This window comes from Ursus americanus, chromosome 7 (genome assembly GCF_024610735.1).
Source record: "Ursus americanus isolate L20-20 chromosome 7, mUrsAme1.1.p, whole genome shotgun sequence".
Classification (NCBI taxonomy): domain Eukaryota; kingdom Metazoa; phylum Chordata; class Mammalia; order Carnivora; family Ursidae; genus Ursus; species Ursus americanus.
This window is the reverse complement of record NC_142133.1, coordinates 81,352,410-81,370,398: the sequence shown is the minus strand read 5'-3', so window position 1 is coordinate 81,370,398 and position 17,989 is coordinate 81,352,410. Positions and strand designations below refer to the sequence as shown.

General features: G+C 44.4%; 1 protein-coding gene across 2 annotated transcripts in view; it reads left to right on the top strand.

The window, feature by feature from the left end:
* Positions 1-17,989, top strand: part of RNF144A (ring finger protein 144A) — a 116,914-nt gene that overhangs the window by 12,196 nt on the left and 86,729 nt on the right. Inside the window, exon 2 of one of the 2 annotated variants that reach the window (XM_045814648.2) lies at positions 13,846-14,043. The exons of the other annotated variant lie outside the window; for it this stretch is intronic. The gene's annotated coding sequence lies outside the window, so the exon portion shown is untranslated. The remainder of the gene's footprint in view (positions 1-13,845; positions 14,044-17,989) is intronic. 2 annotated transcript variants of the gene reach the window in all.

Below are 17,989 nucleotides of genomic sequence, written 5' to 3'. Positions count from 1 at the left end.
CTATTATTTATTATTATTATTATTATTATTTTTTTTTTTTTTTGAGAGGGACAGGGAGAGAGAGAGGAGGGACGGAGGGAGAAGGAGAGAGAGACTCTTATGCAGGTTCTAGGCCCAGGATGGAGCCAACGTGGGGCTCAATCCCCTGATCCTGAGACCATAACCTGAGCTGAGATCAAAAGTCAGACATTTAACTGACTGAGCCACTGAGGTGCCCCTACTTTTGATTTTTTAATTGCGGTTATATTTTACAGTGAATAAATGATTTGGGTTTTAAAATTTATTTCATTGTAAATTTTGCCCACCAACGCACACACATTTTATTATTTCACACACAACAAAGATACATTTCAGTAGATAAATTAGCTGTATCTCCAGTGGTTGTTCTCTGCCGGGGGCTCGAAGACGAACGGGTAATGAACAGGGAGAAAGCTCCTGTTACTGATAAATGAAACAAGCCGTCTGAACTCCCACATCTTTCCTGCAGGGCGCTCTTTCGGGGTGGTTTTATGTCACAGCTCTGCACATCTGACCACGGGCAGTGAACATCGGGAGTGTGGCCGTGTGGCCCCAGAGCACCTTACACGCAGCTCAGCCGTGGAGGGCAGGGTTGCAAGTCTGCAGGGAGGGGGATCCGAATCCTGCTCCAGACTGCAGATCCCACTAGGCCTTCTGCTAAGACCTTGAGCCTCTCTGTAAACGTCCCATTATTCATCTAAAAAGTGAGAACAGTAGTCGGATTACCTCCTTTTCAGGGCTTCTGCAAGGATTAAATAAATCGGGAATAAGAAAACTTAGAGAAACCTTGGAAGGCCTATCCGTAAGGCAGATTCACAAGTAACTCTGGCGTTTCACAGGTGTGAGACGTGAGGAAGTGGGGAGCGCTGCCTGCTGTACCCCCGTTCCCTCTGGAAAACACTCTCTGGTGGAATAAAATACTGCCCTTCTGGTCTACGAAAAGGGAAACCACTAGAGCTGTCAAGGCTGCTACTCTTTAGCTTTTCAACTAAAACGAGGACAGCCTAAAGGAAGTCATGCTGCATTCCTCCTTTCCCTATTGTCCCCTCTTTTAATTGTTGTTTTGCTATATGTTTTCAGTGACGATGCTCATGATTTTTGCCTAAGTTTATCAATTTTATGGATCTTTCAAAGAACCAGCCGTGATTTTGTTGTTTTTCTCTATTTTTCCTGTTTATGATTTCATTGATTTCTGCACCAGTTTTTATTGTGTCTTTTTTTTCTGTTTGCTTTGGGCTTAAATTGCTTTTCTAACTCTCATTTCCTGAAAAGGCAGTTTGGAGGGCTGACTTTAGATCTTTCTGCTTTTCTAATCTATGCATTTAATGTTCCCTGTAAGCACTGCTTTTGCTACGTTGTACTTATTTGGTAAGTTTTATTTTTATTTTCATTCAGTTCAAAATGTTTGGTTTTTTTGTTTTTTGAGACTTCCTCCTTGCCCCAGATGTTATCTAAAAGTGTGCTGTTTAATCTCCAGATAGTTGGGGATGTTCCAATTTTCTGTCGTTGACTTGTTATTTAGTACCATTGTGATGTGAAAGCGAGCTTATATGATTTAGATTTTGCTTTTTTATTTGTTAAGATGGGTTTTATGGCCTAGAATGTTCCCTATTAGCTGGAGGAAAGTGTATCCTGTTGTTGTTGGATGGAATATTCTATGTGTTGGATAAATCAAGTTGATTGTTAGTGCTGTTTTGGCCAACTATGTCTTGACTGATTTTCTGCCTGCTGGATCTGTCAGTTCCTGAAAGGAGTGGTGGTGTCTAGCTATGATTGTGGATTTGTGGATTTCTTCCTGCATGTGTGTCAGTTTTTGCTTCTGTGTTTTGATGCTTTGTTGTTAGTTGCGTATATGTTTAGTGTTATTATGTCTTGGAGGACAGACCCCTTTATCCTTAGGTAATGTCCCTCTTATCTACAGTGATTTTCCTTGTTCTATAGTTGGCTTTGTCTGAAATTAACATAGCTACTCTAGCTTTCTTTGGATTAGCATTAGCATGGTATATCCTTCTCCACTCCTTTACTTTTAACTGGAGCCTTTTTATTTACAGTGGATTTCTTTAAACAACATAGAGTTGAGTCTTGCTTTTTTATCCATCTTGAAAATCTCTGTCTTTTAACTTTTATCCAGTATATTGAGACTGTTCACATTTAAAGTGATCGCTGACATAGTTGGGTTAATATCTACTGTGTTTGTAATTGTTTAAGATTTTATTCTTATTTGTTTATTAAATATTTAATTTTATTTATCTTTTAAAAGAGTTATTTATTTATTTGAGAGAGAGAGTAGGAGTGGGGGAGAGGGACAGAAGGGGAGGGAGAAGCAGACTTCCCAGTGAGCAGGGAGCCTGACTCAGGACTCAATCCCAGGAGTCTACACCCAACGTGGAACTCAAACTTACAACCTGAGACCAAGAGTCACATGCTCTACCACTGACCCAGCTAGGTATCCCTGAAGATTTTATTTTTAAGTAATCTCTACAACCCTGAGATCAAGAGTCACAGGTTCCACCCACTAAGCCAGATAGGTGCCCCATAATTGTTTTTTAGTCATTACATCTGTTCCTGTCTTCCCTTCTTTTACTGACTTCTTTGCTTTTGAATATTGTATATAATTCCTTTTCATCTTCTCCGTTAACATATCAGTTATACTAATTTCTAACATTTTTAGTAGTTGCCCTAGAGTTTGCAATATATGTTAAGTAAACTAAGCCCACTTTCAAATAGTACTGTACCACTTGATATGTAATAATGTTATAACAATATTGCTGGGTCTTCTGTCCGTTCCCTTATGACTTTGCTCATTCCTCTTATCCATATGCTATAATTACCCAATACATTGCTATTATTACCGTTTAAACACTTTTCTTTTAGATCAATTTAAAAAAAGAAAAATAAAATATTTATTTTAATTTTAAAAAAGTTTGTTTATGTATTCATTCATTCATTCATTCATTTATTTATAGTAATCTCTACGTCCAGTATGGGGTTTGTACTTATGACCATGAGATTGAAAGTCTCATGCTCTTCTGACTGAAGCAGCCAAGCACCCCCAAAATATTTTATTTTAACTTCATTTATTCCTTCTCTCTCTTCTTATGCTTATGTTGATCTGCGCTTTTGACATGTCACCTTCCTTTTCTCTGAAGAACTTTTAATATTTCTTGTGGTGCAGAACAGCTGGTAACACACTGCCTCAGTCTGCTTATCTGAGAGTGGTTTTGGTTTTTTGGTTTTTTTTTTTGGTCTCACTTTTGAAGGATAGTTTTGCTGGAAATAGAATTTTAGGTTGGTATTTTTCTGTCAGCACTTTAAATATTTCACTCTGCTCTCTTGATTGTATGGTTTCTGAAGGGAAGTCAGACCTGATTCTTGTTCTTGCTGCTCTCTTTGTGCAGTGTTCCTCCCCCTCTCTGGCTTTTTTCAAGAATTTCCCTCTGTCTTCGATTTTTGCACTTGACCATGATATGACTAGGTGTACTTTTTTTTTGGTATTTATTGTGCTTTATGTTCTCTGAGCTTCCTGAATCCATAGTTTGGTGTCTGTCATTGATTTTGGGAAATTCTCAACAATTCTTGCTTCAAATATCCCCCCCCCCCCGTTTTCTCTTCTCCTAGTATTCCCATTACGCATATGTTATTTTGAAATTATCCTGCAGTTCTTGGATGTTCTGTTCTGTTTTTCTTTTTACAGTTCTTTTTTTCTGGTTGTATTTTAGTTTGGACTTTCCGTCAAACTCTCTTCAGGCTGTTTTCTCTGTCGGCTGTGCTTAGTTTACTGGTGAGCCTGACAAAGGCATTCTTCATTCTTTAGCAGGGTTTTTAGTACCATTTCCTTTGGTTCTTTCCTGAAGATTCCATCTCTCCGCTGATAGAACCTGTGTGCTCTTGCATTTTGTCTACTTTTTCCGTTAGCACCTTTAACACCCGCATCATGATTATTGTAAATTGCCTGTCTGATTATTCTAATATCTGCGTCCTCTCTGAGCTTCATTTTGCTGCTGGCTGTCCTTTCGGATTCTGATTTTCCTTGCTGTTTGGCATGCGTTGTGGGTCTCTCGTTGTTGGTATTTGGTGTAGGAACTAAGGTAAACGGCCTTCGGTGTGAGGTTTCAGGTTAATCTGGCTGGGAGCTGAATTGTGTTCATTGTGTGCTGAAGCTGTGGGTGCCAGAGGCTCCAGTTCCTCTAGCTCTAGTTTTCATCTGCCCTGTGATCTTTGGGGTTTTCTCCTTGTTGTGCGTTTCTTGCAGCTCTTTCAGCTGTCACTCATTGTGACTGTATGGGACCCCATTCATGGGCAGTACTTGGAGGGGCAGGGGAACATTCTGTACTCTCAGGATGAACCCTCAGTCTCCCAGCAGGCCTGTGTACCTAGCCCTCTCCAGAGTATCTGGGCTATTTTGTCCCTCCTTGGGTGAGCCGAGGAGGATGCAGGGCTGGAGGCCGGTCCCTCCCCTTCGTCAGGTTAGGGGAGGCCTGCGGGATGAGTCCGTGTCGTGCGGACTGCTCCAGGCAGCCTTCATGTGGTGTCTCTTCCCTTGGCCTGAACTTGGAATGGGATTTTCTTGGCTATTTGCTGTGAGAACCTGGTGGGATTCCTAGGGAGGGGGTGTGTGTGTCAAACCACGAAAATGTAGGGGCCCCCTCAATGCTGTGGCTCCTAGGGGTTTCTTTTCACTCTCAAGCTAGTTCAGACTCAGCCTCCAGCAGTTCATGAAAATTATCACGCAGGTGTTCCTATCAGCTGTGGCCCTGGTAGATTCTCCTCCTGGGGAGCAGATCTTGGCTGTGACTCTCTTTTTCTCGCCTCTCTCCAGATTTCAGGGGTTGGTTTGCCCTGTGACCCATTTTCTGATGGTGGCAAGAAGTGCTGGATCGTTGGTTCGTCCAGCCTTTTGTTGTTGAGGATATGACCATCAGCTTCCCCGCGCCGTGCATGTTGGAGCTGAAACCTCAAGCTCCCACCCTCAGAGTTTTATACCCACGTGTGCTCTTCTTCCTTGCTCTTGTTTGTTCATTTACAAGCCCTGTGAAGGCCTGGCCATCGTAGTGGACACAGGGCTCTCGCTGCAGTGTGAAGCCGGCCAATTTTGTGCATGTGGGCTTTGACTTTCTAACCTGTAAGTAAAATGTAATAAGCCCTCTGTTCCCTTCCAGCTTTGGCTCCAACATTCTGTTTCTTCTAGATGACTTATGATACCTTGCAAGATATTTGCAGCAGTTGTGTGTTCAGAATTTTCAGTTGACTGATAACCTTTGCACTATTAGGCAGAAGATGATTATCTGGATAACCTTTGCATGGATTGTTTCATTTCTCTGTCATCTATGGGCCATGATATAATTGGTTTAAAGATATTAGGCCTTCAGATATTTTTTTTTTTTAAAGATTTTATGTATTTATTTGACAGAGATAGAGACAGCCAGCGAGAGAGGGAACACAGGCAGGGGGAGTGGGAGAGGAAGAAGCAGGCTCATAGCAGAGGAGCCCGACGTGGGGCTCGATCCCAGAATGCCGGGATCACGCCCTGAGCCGAAGGCAGACGCCCAACCGCTATGCCACCCAGGCACCCAGGCCTTCAGATATTTTTGAAAAAAATTTACAATGAATGACTTGAATAGAATATTTCCAGGAAATATTTGATTTAAATGTTTGTTTTTCAAAATGAAGTACAAAAGAAGCCAGACACAAATGGTCACTTATTGTGTTATCCCATTTGTATGAAATATCCAGAATAGGTAAAACCATAGAGACAGAATGCAGATCGCTGGTTGCCAGGAACCAGGCAGCAGGGGGTGGGGTGGAGAATCCCTGTTTAATGGCTGATGTGTCTTATTTTGGGGTGATAGAAGTGTTTTAGAACTAGAGGTGCTGATTGTACAACATTGGGAACGTAGTAAATGGCACTGAATCATTCACTTTAAAATGGTTAATTTCATGTTATGTGAATTTCACTTCAGTAACAATATATAGTACATTAAAAATTCAAAAATCTAGCAGTATAAAAGCTTTTATAGTGCAAAGCAATTCTTTCTCCTACCCGAGACCTTTAGCCCCCAATCCATTTCTTACATATACTTGCCTGCCAGCCCCCCTCACCTCCCTTGGTAAATGGGAAATACTGCATATTGCTTTTTGTTACTTAATCTGGAGATTTTTTCCCTTTATCAGCACATAAAATATACCTTATTCCTTTTCAAACTACATAGTCAAAGGAATTATTTTCTAATTTCTTTAAAGTTGGTGTATGCTTTATCTCACCATTCCAATCTTTTTTTCTTCTGTAATCTCTACTTCAACGAGCTTCTTATTTTATGCCTAATTCCGTATCTATTTGGATAAATCAGTCAGCGCTGTGTGAGCAGGTTTAAAGCTACGAATCCCCTTCATTTTTAGGAGTCATTTCTCAGAATCAGGAATGATGGTGGAATTAGCCAAATGCCTTTTATCACAACAAGAGAATTTAAAAAACAACTCATTTAATTAATTGATAGTCAGTGAGCCAATGAATTTGTTCCATAGCTAATTTCACAAATGTCTTCATTACTGGAGAAAGTATTTTATTTTCCCCCAGAGAAGACAAATGTGGAATAAGTAACTGCAGGACAGCTCTAAAGGGACGCCTGTGGGGCCCTCTGTCCCCCAGCGTGCGCGGCCCTTAGTGTACAATGCCTGTAGACAGAGATCGCTTTCTTGAAGCCAGACAAGACCTCTATTCATGTTAAAGTCAAACAAATCGCGTGTGCGAAAACCTCCACTTACCATGGCTGCTCAGGCTGAAATGCATAGAACTATGTTGATTTTGGGAATAGTAACTTGCATGTTGGACAGCAGCTAAAAGAAATTCTCAACTTGGAAATTGAAAGACTGGGGAGAAGCAGAAGCATTGCCTTTGGATTCCTTTTGTGTCTGTGTGTAAGGAGTTGTAGGTAAGTGGGGGGCTTTCTCTTCATGAGCACAGTTCCGTGCTGATGACTAATCGGCACCAAGTCTGAAAGTGCATTCATCATGGAGAGGAGGGAGAGAGAAGGAGAAGGGTGGGCTTCCACTAGCAAATCCCTGTAGAGATGTCAGAGCAGGCCACACTGAGGATTTGCCTCAGGGACCCGAGAAGGCAAAGCAGTGGGGCCTTTTTGTGGGATTTTAATTCGTAGTTGCAATATGTTGTACTTAATGTGATCTTTTGGGGGCCAAACAAAAATAATTTGTTTTCTCAATGTGTATTATCCCATGGGCAATATACTACATCAAAAATCTTTAGCTCTAAAAACTTAGAGTTATAAATGTAGAAATTTTTTTAAAAAGTTCAATTAGGAATAAAATGAAAAGTAAAATTCCCTTTAGTCTAAAGTGATTATCAACGGGTTTTCCCTTTTTTCTACATTCTTCTAGAAAAATTATGTGTGAGTGTATTATTGAAATTTACGTTCACAAATTGGATTGTTGTGTGAATTGTTTTGTACTATGTCTTTTTATTTGCTGTTATGTCTTAGACATCTCTTTATACCAACCTGTGGAGGTCTGGCTCCTTCTTGGCTTGCAGGGATGACACCGTATTATTTATTCACCTTGTCCCTCTTGATGGGCATTTAAGTAGCTTCTCAGTGTTTGCTCTTGCAAAGAATGCTACCACGGATATGTTTTTACATACACAGGATCTATTTTTGCCAGTCTATCTGTAGAATAAATAGGGTGGCACTTGTGGGTCAAAGGTGTGCGTGTTTTTTTAATATATATTTTTAAAGATTTACTTATTTATTTGAGAGAGAGAGAGTGGGGGGTGGGCAGAGAGAGAGAGACCCTCAAGCAGACTTCATGCCCAGTGCAGAGCCCGACAGTGGGGCTCGATCCCACAACTGTGAGATCATGACCTGAGCCGAAATCAAGAGTCAGACACTTAACCAACTGAGCCACTCAGGCACCCCTGCATGTTTTATATTTGGCTCTATTTCCAAATCATTTAAAAAATGGCACCCATCATTACACTCCTAAAACAGTAAATGAAAATTCCTGTTACAGCACACTGAACAATATTGAGTTTTTATCCAGCTATGTTGAATTTTTAGTCATTGCTGGTCTGATGGTATCTTTTTTTCTTCTTTAGTTTCGAGGTTTGCTTTAAAAGGCCTCCCCCCCCCCCAAATAATTTAGTCTTTTTTTTTTTTTGGTAAAGTTGTAGTTTTACCTTTAGGCATTGTTAGGAAACAAGCCTGATTTTTTTCCCCACTTGTAGCCTTTGTCCCAACACTGGTTAATGAAGAACTGGTCTTTTTCCAATTATTTGGAGACACTACAAAGAAGTATTTGAAGTATCTGCCTAGCAGAGGCCGAATGGTAGAGGGTAGAGGCAGGAGCTCTGCTCTGGACCGACTCGGGCTGCCCTGACCGGCTGTCTGGCCGCAGACCAGGGCTTTACGTGTCTTCTCGGGCATGATCGAAGCTCTTGTGCAGTGACTGTGTTCTTGCCAATGCTGCACCTGCCACCGGGTCCGCGAACGTATTTATCAGGGTGGGGTTGACACCTTTTCTCCTCTTTGCTGCTTCTAGCCATTGCTCCTCTTCCTCCCCAAACATCCCCTGCTCCCTTGAGACACGAGCATCAGACTTTCCCATCCCTGTTCCCTCTTGTTTGAGTCCTCTGCTGACCCCCGCCCCCCCGACCCTCCTCCTTGCCCACGGAGGATTTACCAACAAATCCTCTGTCTGCCTTCCTGTTACTGCTTTTGCCATTTGTCCATCTACATGGACGATCATTCTGAAACTAGGATCCTGTTTCTCCCTAGATCTCCTTTCCAGTCATCTTGCCTTCCGTCGTATGTCAGCTGCCGATTCCCGGAGGGGTGCCTGGTGACTCCGACATCTGCGCATCCACCTCCTACTCTGTCACCGTCCTCCCCGAGTGCAGCTTGTCCTTTTGCACCTGGTCGTCAGAAATAGTTGTCCCCACTGGGACCATCAGCCCTCTTTCCTTCTCGGTGTTCACTGCCCCCTTACGTTCTCACTCCCTTTCTTTCTGGAAAGTGGTCCTTTCTCCTCCTTCCGTGGTCACCTGGCAAAACCCAGCTTTGGCTAAAACACAGTTTTCTGCTGCCGTGTCCTTGTGCTTGAGCTGCTGCGTGGGGCTGGGGGGGCACTCATCCTGGTCCCCTGCCGCCCTGTTCTGACCACAGTGGTCCCTCAGCAGGGTCCAGCAGGGTCCAGCGGTCCTGATGCTTATCTGAGGGTATATATGTATGTATATATAATACCTGAGTGTATATATGTGATATCTGAGTGTATGTATGTATATATATGTAATACTGAGTGTGTGTACATATGTGTATATTTATATAATATCTGAGTGTATAGGCATATATAACACATTTCTAAAGTTTTTTTTTTTAAGATTTTATTTATTTGAGAGAGAGATAGAGAGCACAATCTAGGGGAGAGGCAGAGGGAGAAGGAGAAGCAGACTCCCTGCTGAACAGGGAGCCCGATGTGGGGCCCGATCCCAGGACCCTGAGATCATGACCTGAGCCGAAGGCAGCCACTTAACTGACTGAGCCACTCAGGTGCCCCAAATTTCTGAAGGTTTTGAATACTTATCCCTAACCATGTTTCTTTTAGTGATTCCAGCTGTTCTTTGGTGAATTAATTTAACAGGGAATAATCCTATATATAACCCACTAACAGGACCCATTTATGTATTGACAGACATACAGTTGGTGAAAGAAATAAATGAGAATAACTTATTTAATTCATACTCTCGCACCAGATTGGCTTTCTCAGGTTACCCAGACAACTGATTCCTTTGTTCAAAATTCAATGCACTCTTTGTGTTCATATAAAGGAGTGAATTAATGAAATTATATTGAAATGAAATTGAAATTACCATAGGGGCATCCCCTTATGAAATGAGAAGACTCATCTCATGCTTTAATGTGTCGTATTTGCTTCAAGTGGCAAAAACGACTAAAAGTAGTTTCTTCTTTAAGCTCTTAAAGGGTAATGTGTGGATATGAAGATTCCTACAAGGTTTGAACTCCCTGAGAGTTTAAGATTTTATTTATTAATTTTAGAGGGTGGGGGAAGGGGGAGAGAGAGAATCTAAAGCAGACTCGCTGCTGAGCATGGAGCCTGATGCAGGGCTCGATCTCAGGACCCTGAGCGCATGACCTGAGCCAGAATCAAGAGTCGGATGTTTAACCGACAGTGCCACCCAGGTGCCCTACATCCCATCCATTTTTAAGTCTTTTTTTTTTTTTTTTAAGTCATCTCTACCCCCAACATGGGGCTTGAACTCAGGACCCTGAGATCAAGGAGGAGCCTATGGAGAGTCACAGGCTCCTCCGACTGAGCCAGCCAGGCGCCCCACATTCCATCCATTTTTGTATCACTCCTACCTGGTATCTCAGCAGATGGGGGAGTGCAGAAAAGGTTGATAGCTGAGGACTTACCAGTGGTGTTTCGGCTCCACCACCAGTATGTGCATTCCTGGTGCTCCGCAGGGCTGTGCGCTAACAATGGCAGGGCTTGTGCGGAAATGTCAGGACAGGCACTGTCCGCTCACACTCCCTGCAGCTTCGTAGGCAGGCCAGTGCTAAGAGCAGCGAACCGTGGCTGGAAGCTGCCACAGCTCCCACTCCACATGGACAGAAAAGGCACCGTGGGAAACACCGTGGCACTTTAACTCCTGCCTGGTTGTTGGGCTGGGGTAGCGCACGCGCAGGCAGCTCCCTGGCGGTGGGGCTCCGGGAAGGTGGGGTCAGGGGCTTTGCAACCTGCCAACAGCCTGAAAGCAGCTGGGGCTCACGGCACGCCCCTCTGGGTCGAGAGCTCTGCAGTCAGCCTCCCTTCATACATCTTTTTAAAAGGCAGCTAGAAAAATCTCCTGGTGCACCAGCAGAGCAGAGAGCTCTCCTTTCCGGCTGAAGATTATAATTCTATCTCCTGGCTCTTCTTGCCTGGGAAAAGTGGCAGAAGCAGGTAGTAAAAGAGACTGTATTGTATTGTGTTTTGTTGGAAGCGTCTGGATTTATTGCCAAGTACAGGCAGAGAATAGATTTGCAAAAAACGGGATCAGGTGTTCTGGAGTCAGTATCTCGATGTGTCAGCACCAACGAGGTGCAGCTTTCCACAGTGGAGAGGCTGGCTCTGTGCCAGAGCCAGGCGACGCAGGGGGCAGGTCCGACTCTCAGCCTTCACGTGGAGGCTTTGGACCCAGGAGCCTGGTCTTGAGCAGGAGTTCTCTGGCTCAGGCCGCGCGTGCCAGCGCTTGTCAGTTTAGTCAAAGAGCAGCAAGGAAGGAGTAGCTGTGGTTTTATCTGCTGGGATGTGTCTCATGTCCACTCAGATTTAAACATTTGCTGCTCTCTGATGCCCCGCTTTGAAGTGACTAGAAGATCTGAATTGTGTTCTTTACTCCCTGACCAGAGACGCCTAAAAATAAGGCAAGTTCAGATTTGGTGTTAGGTTCCTGAGCAGACGCTGCACCTGAGAAAAGAATTTGGGGAATTCAGGGGTTATCTCGCCTTACTCTTTTTAAGCTTTTTCCAGTTGATGTTTCTTTCTTGTCTTTGTTTTTTTTTTTTTTTTTTTTAAGTTCATTTATTTAAGCAATCTTTACACCTAATGTGGGGCTTGAACTCAAAACCCTGAGATCTAGAGCCCAGACGTTCCACAGCTGAGCCACCCAGGCGCCCCTGATGTTTCTTTTTTAATAATAGTTTCATTGAGGTACAATTCACCATTTTAAAGTACAGTGAACCCTCGGACAACATGGGTTTGACATGCATGGTCCGCTTATACACAGATTTCTTTCAATAAATACAATAAATACGGTACAGTTCTGTCCATGTGTTTTATCTTCCTTATGCAAGGAAGATCATTTCCTTTTCTCTACGTTACTTTATTATAAGAATACAGTATATAATACATCTAACATACAAGATATGTGTTAATCAAATGTTGAACATTTTTATGTGCTTATTGGCCATTGGAGTATCTTTTTTAGAGAAATGTCTATTCACACTTTTTGCCCACTTTTGATTTGGGTTATTTGTCTTTTTACTATTGAGTTGTATGGGTTCTTTATATAATCTAGGTAAACACGAGGTCCCTGTCAGACGTAGGTTTTGTATGTATTTTCTTCCCTTCTGTGGGTTGTTTTTTACAGTATTGGTGTTTTTTGACACCCGAAATTTTAAAATTTATTTTTTTATTGTGTGTGCTTTTGGTGAGGTATCTTAGAAACTGGTACCTAATCTAAGGTCACAAGGATTTACTCTTATATTTTCTTTAAAGAGTTTTGTAATTTTCACTCTTACGTTGATGTTTGACCCGTTGTGAGTTAGTTTTTTGTGAAAGGGATAATAAGGTCTGTGTCGTGATTCATTCTTGTTGTGTCTGTACCATTTGCTGAAAAGACTGCCGCTTACCCTTTAAAACGTCATGACATTCTTGTAAACAACCAGTTACTCGTTAATGTATGGGTTTATTTCTGGACTGTCAGTTCTAATCCAGTGATCTGTGTGTCTGTCCCTATGCCAGGGCCACACAATCTTGATTACTGTAGCTTTTTTTTTTTTTTTTTGACATCAGAAAGTGTGACTCCTCCAACTTTGCTTTTCTTTTTCAAGGTTCATTTGACTATTCAAACTCTCTTGGATTTCCATATGAATTTTAAGATCAGCTTGTGGATTTCAAAGCAACAAAAAAAAGAGAACCTGGGATTTGAATAGACATGACATTGAATGGGAAGATCGGGTGGGGGGCGTTGCTCTCTTAACAGCATTGTCGTCCCACCCATGTGCACAGCGTGTCTTTCCATCTATTTAGGTCTTTGGATGCTCAGAATGATGTTTGGGTAGTTTTCACTGTACAAGTCTTGTACATCTTTTGTTAAGTTTATTTGTAATTATCGTGTTCTTTTTGATACTATTCTAAAGTGGGTCTCTTTTAACAGCGTATTGTTTTACTCCATTCTGTCAGTTTCTGCCTTTTGGTTGGAGTGTTTAGACCATTTTATATGATTACCGATAAGGTAGAATGTATGCCTACCATTTTTGTGTTTGTTTCCCTTGGGTCCTTTGTCTTTTCTCTTCCTTTATTCCTCTGTTGTGACTTTTTTTATGCTAAGTCGTTTTTAGTATACTATTTTAATTCCGTTGTTTATTTTTTTATTATTTTTATTTTTTTTAGATTTTATTTATTTCTTTGACAGAGATAGAGACAGCCAGCGAGAGAGGGAACACAAGCAGGGGGAGTGGGGGAGGAAGAAGCAGGCTCCTAGCGGAGAAGACTGATGTGGGGCTCGATCCCATAACGCCGGGATCACGCCCTGAGCTGAAGGTGACGCTTAACCGCTGTGCCACCCAGGCGCCCCCCGTTGTTTATTTTTTAAAATATATTTTTGAACTATTTTCTTAGTGGTTACCTTAGGGGTTACAATTAAAATAGTCTTGTCTTATTTTTAAGCTTTTCCGTGGACCTGAATCTGTCCCTATAGGAATCCAGTTGGGAGAACTCTGATGGCTGTGACTGGAAAGGGAGGGGACAGAAGGAGTAACCAGGGACAGTTTGTTATCTGAGAATTATCTGTGTGGGTGGATTTATCTGTTAACTTCTTGGTGGAATTGGGTTGTTTATACCACAGACCTCTCCAGTGAACGGTGATACTTCCCAAATGTTTGATCTGATACAGTTTTTAGTAACCTGATCAGTAGCCTTCCCTCCTGGCTTGGAGATCTGAAAGCCCGGTGCTGGGGTGGTTGGAAGTCAGCATGGTTGGAAGCTTCCTCCTGCAACCTGTTCTCTGAGCTCCTGTGCTCTCCTCACGTTTCCCAGGTGTCGAGCCCCCTGCTGAGTGTGATACGCTCCCAGTCCCCAGGTCTGGAGGGACCCCAGTGCCCAAGACCTTCTCCCACAGCTCCTCATGGACGGCCTGTCTTGAAGGGAGGAGCCAGCTGAAAGCACGTAAGCAGGTCAGGACACCAGGATTTGGCCAGAAGACAGTTCCTCTCCTCCCCTCAGGACTTCGTGGAGGTAATTTTGAATTTGGAAAATGAAGGCTTGAAAACCCTCATTTATGTCTTAGTAGAATCTCAGCCCCTGGGAGGACTATAGCCCCGCGTGGCTGGATTTTTCTGTACCTCCTAAGCTACCCCGTGTAAGCAATTACCTAGTACACGTCTCCTGAATTAATTTTAAGGATGGTTTTCAACATATTATGTTAAGCTGTTATAGTAATTAATATTTTATGAAGATTTCCACATGGGTCCTCATTTGCTGCTTATAACAAGCTGTGAAGTTGATATTGCTAGTCTCATTTGGTAGATCAGGAAACAGGTCTAGAAAACGTGTGCAGGGTCTCACTGGTTCATTAATTCATCGAGAACCGAAGGGCTGTGCTCTTGGGTCCTGTTCTAACTCAGGACATGCAGTGAGCACAACAGACACAAACCCCTCCTTTCATGGGGATCCTAGTTTAGTGGGGGTGTGAGAGGATGGGGGTGGGGACAGGCATGGAGACCGACCACGCAGCTGATGGTGTGAAGAAGGAAATTACATGTTTCGTTCGTTACAAGGCATGAATGTAGTGGAGTAGAGAAAAAGCAGACTTAGTTTAGGAGGGTGGGGCCCGTTGCAGTCTTAAAGGGAGTGGTTAGGAAGGTGTCATTGAAAAGTTGACATTTGAACATGGATTTAAGGAGTTATGCTAACTAACCGCTGGGTGTCTGGGATAAGAGCATTGTAGTTAGAAGAAGAGGTGGATGCAGAGGTTCACTGGCGTGTTGGAGAAACACCCAAGGAGGCAGGGTGGCCGGAGGGGAACTAGCAGAGAGAAGTGAGGTGGGGGGTGGTCAGGAGGTAACGGGAGCCTGACCACGTCTAGCGTTGCGTACTCTTGGGGAGTTCTAGGTTTGATGATGGGAAATCAGTGCAGGGTATTAAGCAGAGGGGAGAAAGGATCTGCGTTCCATTTTATGTTTATTTTTTAAAAGCTTTTATTTATTTGACAGAGAGAATAAGCAGGGGGAGGGGCAGAGGGAGAAGGGGAAGCCGTCTGCCTACTGAGCAGGGAGCCCAACGCAGGGCTTGACTCCAGGACCCTAGGATCACGACCTGAGCCAAAGGCAGATGCTTAACTGACTGAGCCACCCAGGAGCCCCTGCATTCCATTTTGATAGACTCATTCTGGCCTCTGTATTGATATAGGATGTAGGGGGTGGGGGATGAGGGTAGACGAGGAGACCATTTAGAGGCCAATAGAGAAATCCATCACAGTAATTCAGACAAGAGGTCACGGTGGTCTGCTCCACTGGTGGCAGTGGAAGTACTGAAAAGTGGTCACATTCTGGGTAGAGTTGGAAGATAGTGTCCTTAAGATGTCCCGGCAGAATGGGTGTGGGGTATGAGAGCAAGGGACACGTCTGTGATATGTCAAGGATTTTAGCTGCTGTAACTAGACAGAGTTGTTACCCAGTGAGACAGGGAAGTCTGCAGGTAACGAAAGTGGGGATACAAAAAGAGATTACAAGTTCGGTTTTGAGCATGTTGGGAGATCCTGAGACAGATGCTGAGTGCACAGTTCTGCATGGACCCCACAGTGGAGCACTGTGATCTGAGCTGGGGTATAATGGGGCTCTTGGGCCTGTGGATGGTATTTAAAGAAGTACGATGGGATGAGATCCCAGCGAAAGGAGAGTTTTGAGGACCAGGCCCTGGGACATTTCTAGCTCTCTGAAGAGCAAGAGAAGAGGAAGAGGCAGCAAAGGAAACCAAGCAGGAACAGCCAGAGATGTAGAGGAGGACCAGAAGTATGGCGTCTTGGAAGCCACATGAGATCATCTCAGAAGCTGATGGTCCGGGTGACATGAGGACTGAGAGTCCTCTTGGATCAGCGCCATGCAGGTCATTGGTAGCTTTGGTAAGAACAGTAAAATGACAGGTGGGTCTGGTGACCATGACAACAAGAAATGCCATTGGAGTGGGTTCAGAGGGAAGGGCGAGGGGGAGGAGTTGGAGACAGATTGCTACAGCCGTCTTGAGGAGCTTTGCTGCAGGGAGCAGAGTACGGGGTGGTGTCTTCTGGGGTAAATAAGGCCCAGAGCATTAATTGTCAGTTGGAAGCATTAGCATTGTACTTAGAGGCTGGTGGCGATGCTTCAGTAGAGACTGGAAGATTGATCATGGAGGATGGGGCGGGGGTGGGGGGATGCTGCAATCGCTTCTTGAGCAGGTGAGAAGTGCATCTGTGTACAAGCGTACTTGCTTTAGGAAGGTGGCGGGGGATAGGCTAGTGACAGATACGTGGGGGCCCAGGTGTGCTGCCCACTCTGCAGTTTTCTCCTGATTGTGTTTATTTTCTTTGTGAAATAGGAAACAAGGTGGCCAGCTGAGAGGGCTGTGGTGGAGAAAGGGTTGCAAATTTGGGGAGACAAGGGAAGGAGTGAAAAGTCCTCTGGAAAGAGTGGTCACATGGTAGCATTAGGGGACACACCTGCAGCAAGACCCCTATCCGTGTGATTGTGTGTTTCCTTAGACAGCTCAGCAGGGGAGGCGAAGGCACCCAGTAGGTCAAGAATTGAATTCTCGTTTGGCCAAGTGGAGGGGCCAGAATGAGAGGGTGGCCTGAGTTGACAGTGTATGCAGGAGGGAGGTGGGCCCCACGGAGCTTCAGATGCCGATGCAGGGGGGTGGCAAGGAGAGGAGGTGCAGAGGAGGGTCAGCGCTGTTGGGTTAGGGCACCTGGCAGGAGTAGCTGAGGGACACCGGTGCTGGGCTGCAGTTGTGCAGGGAACCGGGGACCTGGGACATTGGCGGGTACCTAAACTCCAGCGTTCCTCCTTGGAAGCCTCCTTGTTACCCTCCCTGGAAGCCTCCTCGTTACCACTCCCTGGCTCCCGCTGCCTGACTTCAGAGGGCCTGCCCGAGCCGCCCCGCTGAACCCCGAACGGCAAGCCTGTAGCCAATCCGCCCCGGGAGCGGTGCTGGGAGTGTGTGGCTAGCAGCACGTTGCTTTGTGCAGGCAGAGGGAGGTGTGCGGAGGTGTGCGGCCCTCCGCACGGTGGAAAGGGAAGAGGAAATGTGGACGTTGACATTCACAGCTGCTCCTCCCCTTCTTCACGTGCCTTGGAAACTATGTGCCTGCTAACCTTTTGCTTTTTAACCTTAACTTCAACATGTTTGGGTGATTGCATCTTTCTGTGCAGTGCACGTACCGGCCCGGAGATCTGGAGCGCGTCCTCAGGGTGAGGGAGACGGGAAAGCCCCCTGGAGAACATGCATTGCAAGGCCGGTGGAATGGCCTTTTTTCCTGCCCACAGCCACCCCCCAGGACGCTCTGTTTGGGAGTCTGTCTCCAGCAAATTCCAAGAGCTGTGAAATGGCTTCATAGTCACAAAAGATCCATGTTGAAGAGGCCAAAATACCAGAAAATGACATTCCAGCACCCGCAGAGCTATTTTTAAATGTTTAGGATTTATAAAGAGAAACAGTCTTCATGGAATATAAACCACCCCCAGTTCACACTTCTGTGATTGAAGTAGCTAAATCTGAAAGATAATTCTGGTTTGTTTTTCTCTTCAAGCGGAGAATGCCATTGGTGAAAAAAAGATGTCTTGGGCTGAGCAGCTCCGACCCGACCTTGGCCGTGACTGGCGCCAGGAAGGGCCGGAGCTGAGCGGGCTGCAGCTGCGCCCCTCTGCCCCGCGACCTCTGCCCTGGGCTAGTGAAGCTTTAGGGCAAAGGTCGTTTAAAACACTAACTAGCATTGAAAATATCAGTACCCTGCTTGAGTGCTCTTGGCTTCGGAGTGGCTGCGGTGGTTCAACGAGCAATATTTTTAGAAATGGGAACAGTTGAAGATGCTGTTGTGATTTGCCGTGGCTGAAGGCTCTGTTCAAATAAATCCTAACAACCGCATTTTCGACTTGTAACTCAGTTGCCGTTTCTTTTCATTTATTTTTGTCCCTTTTTTGTTTGCTGG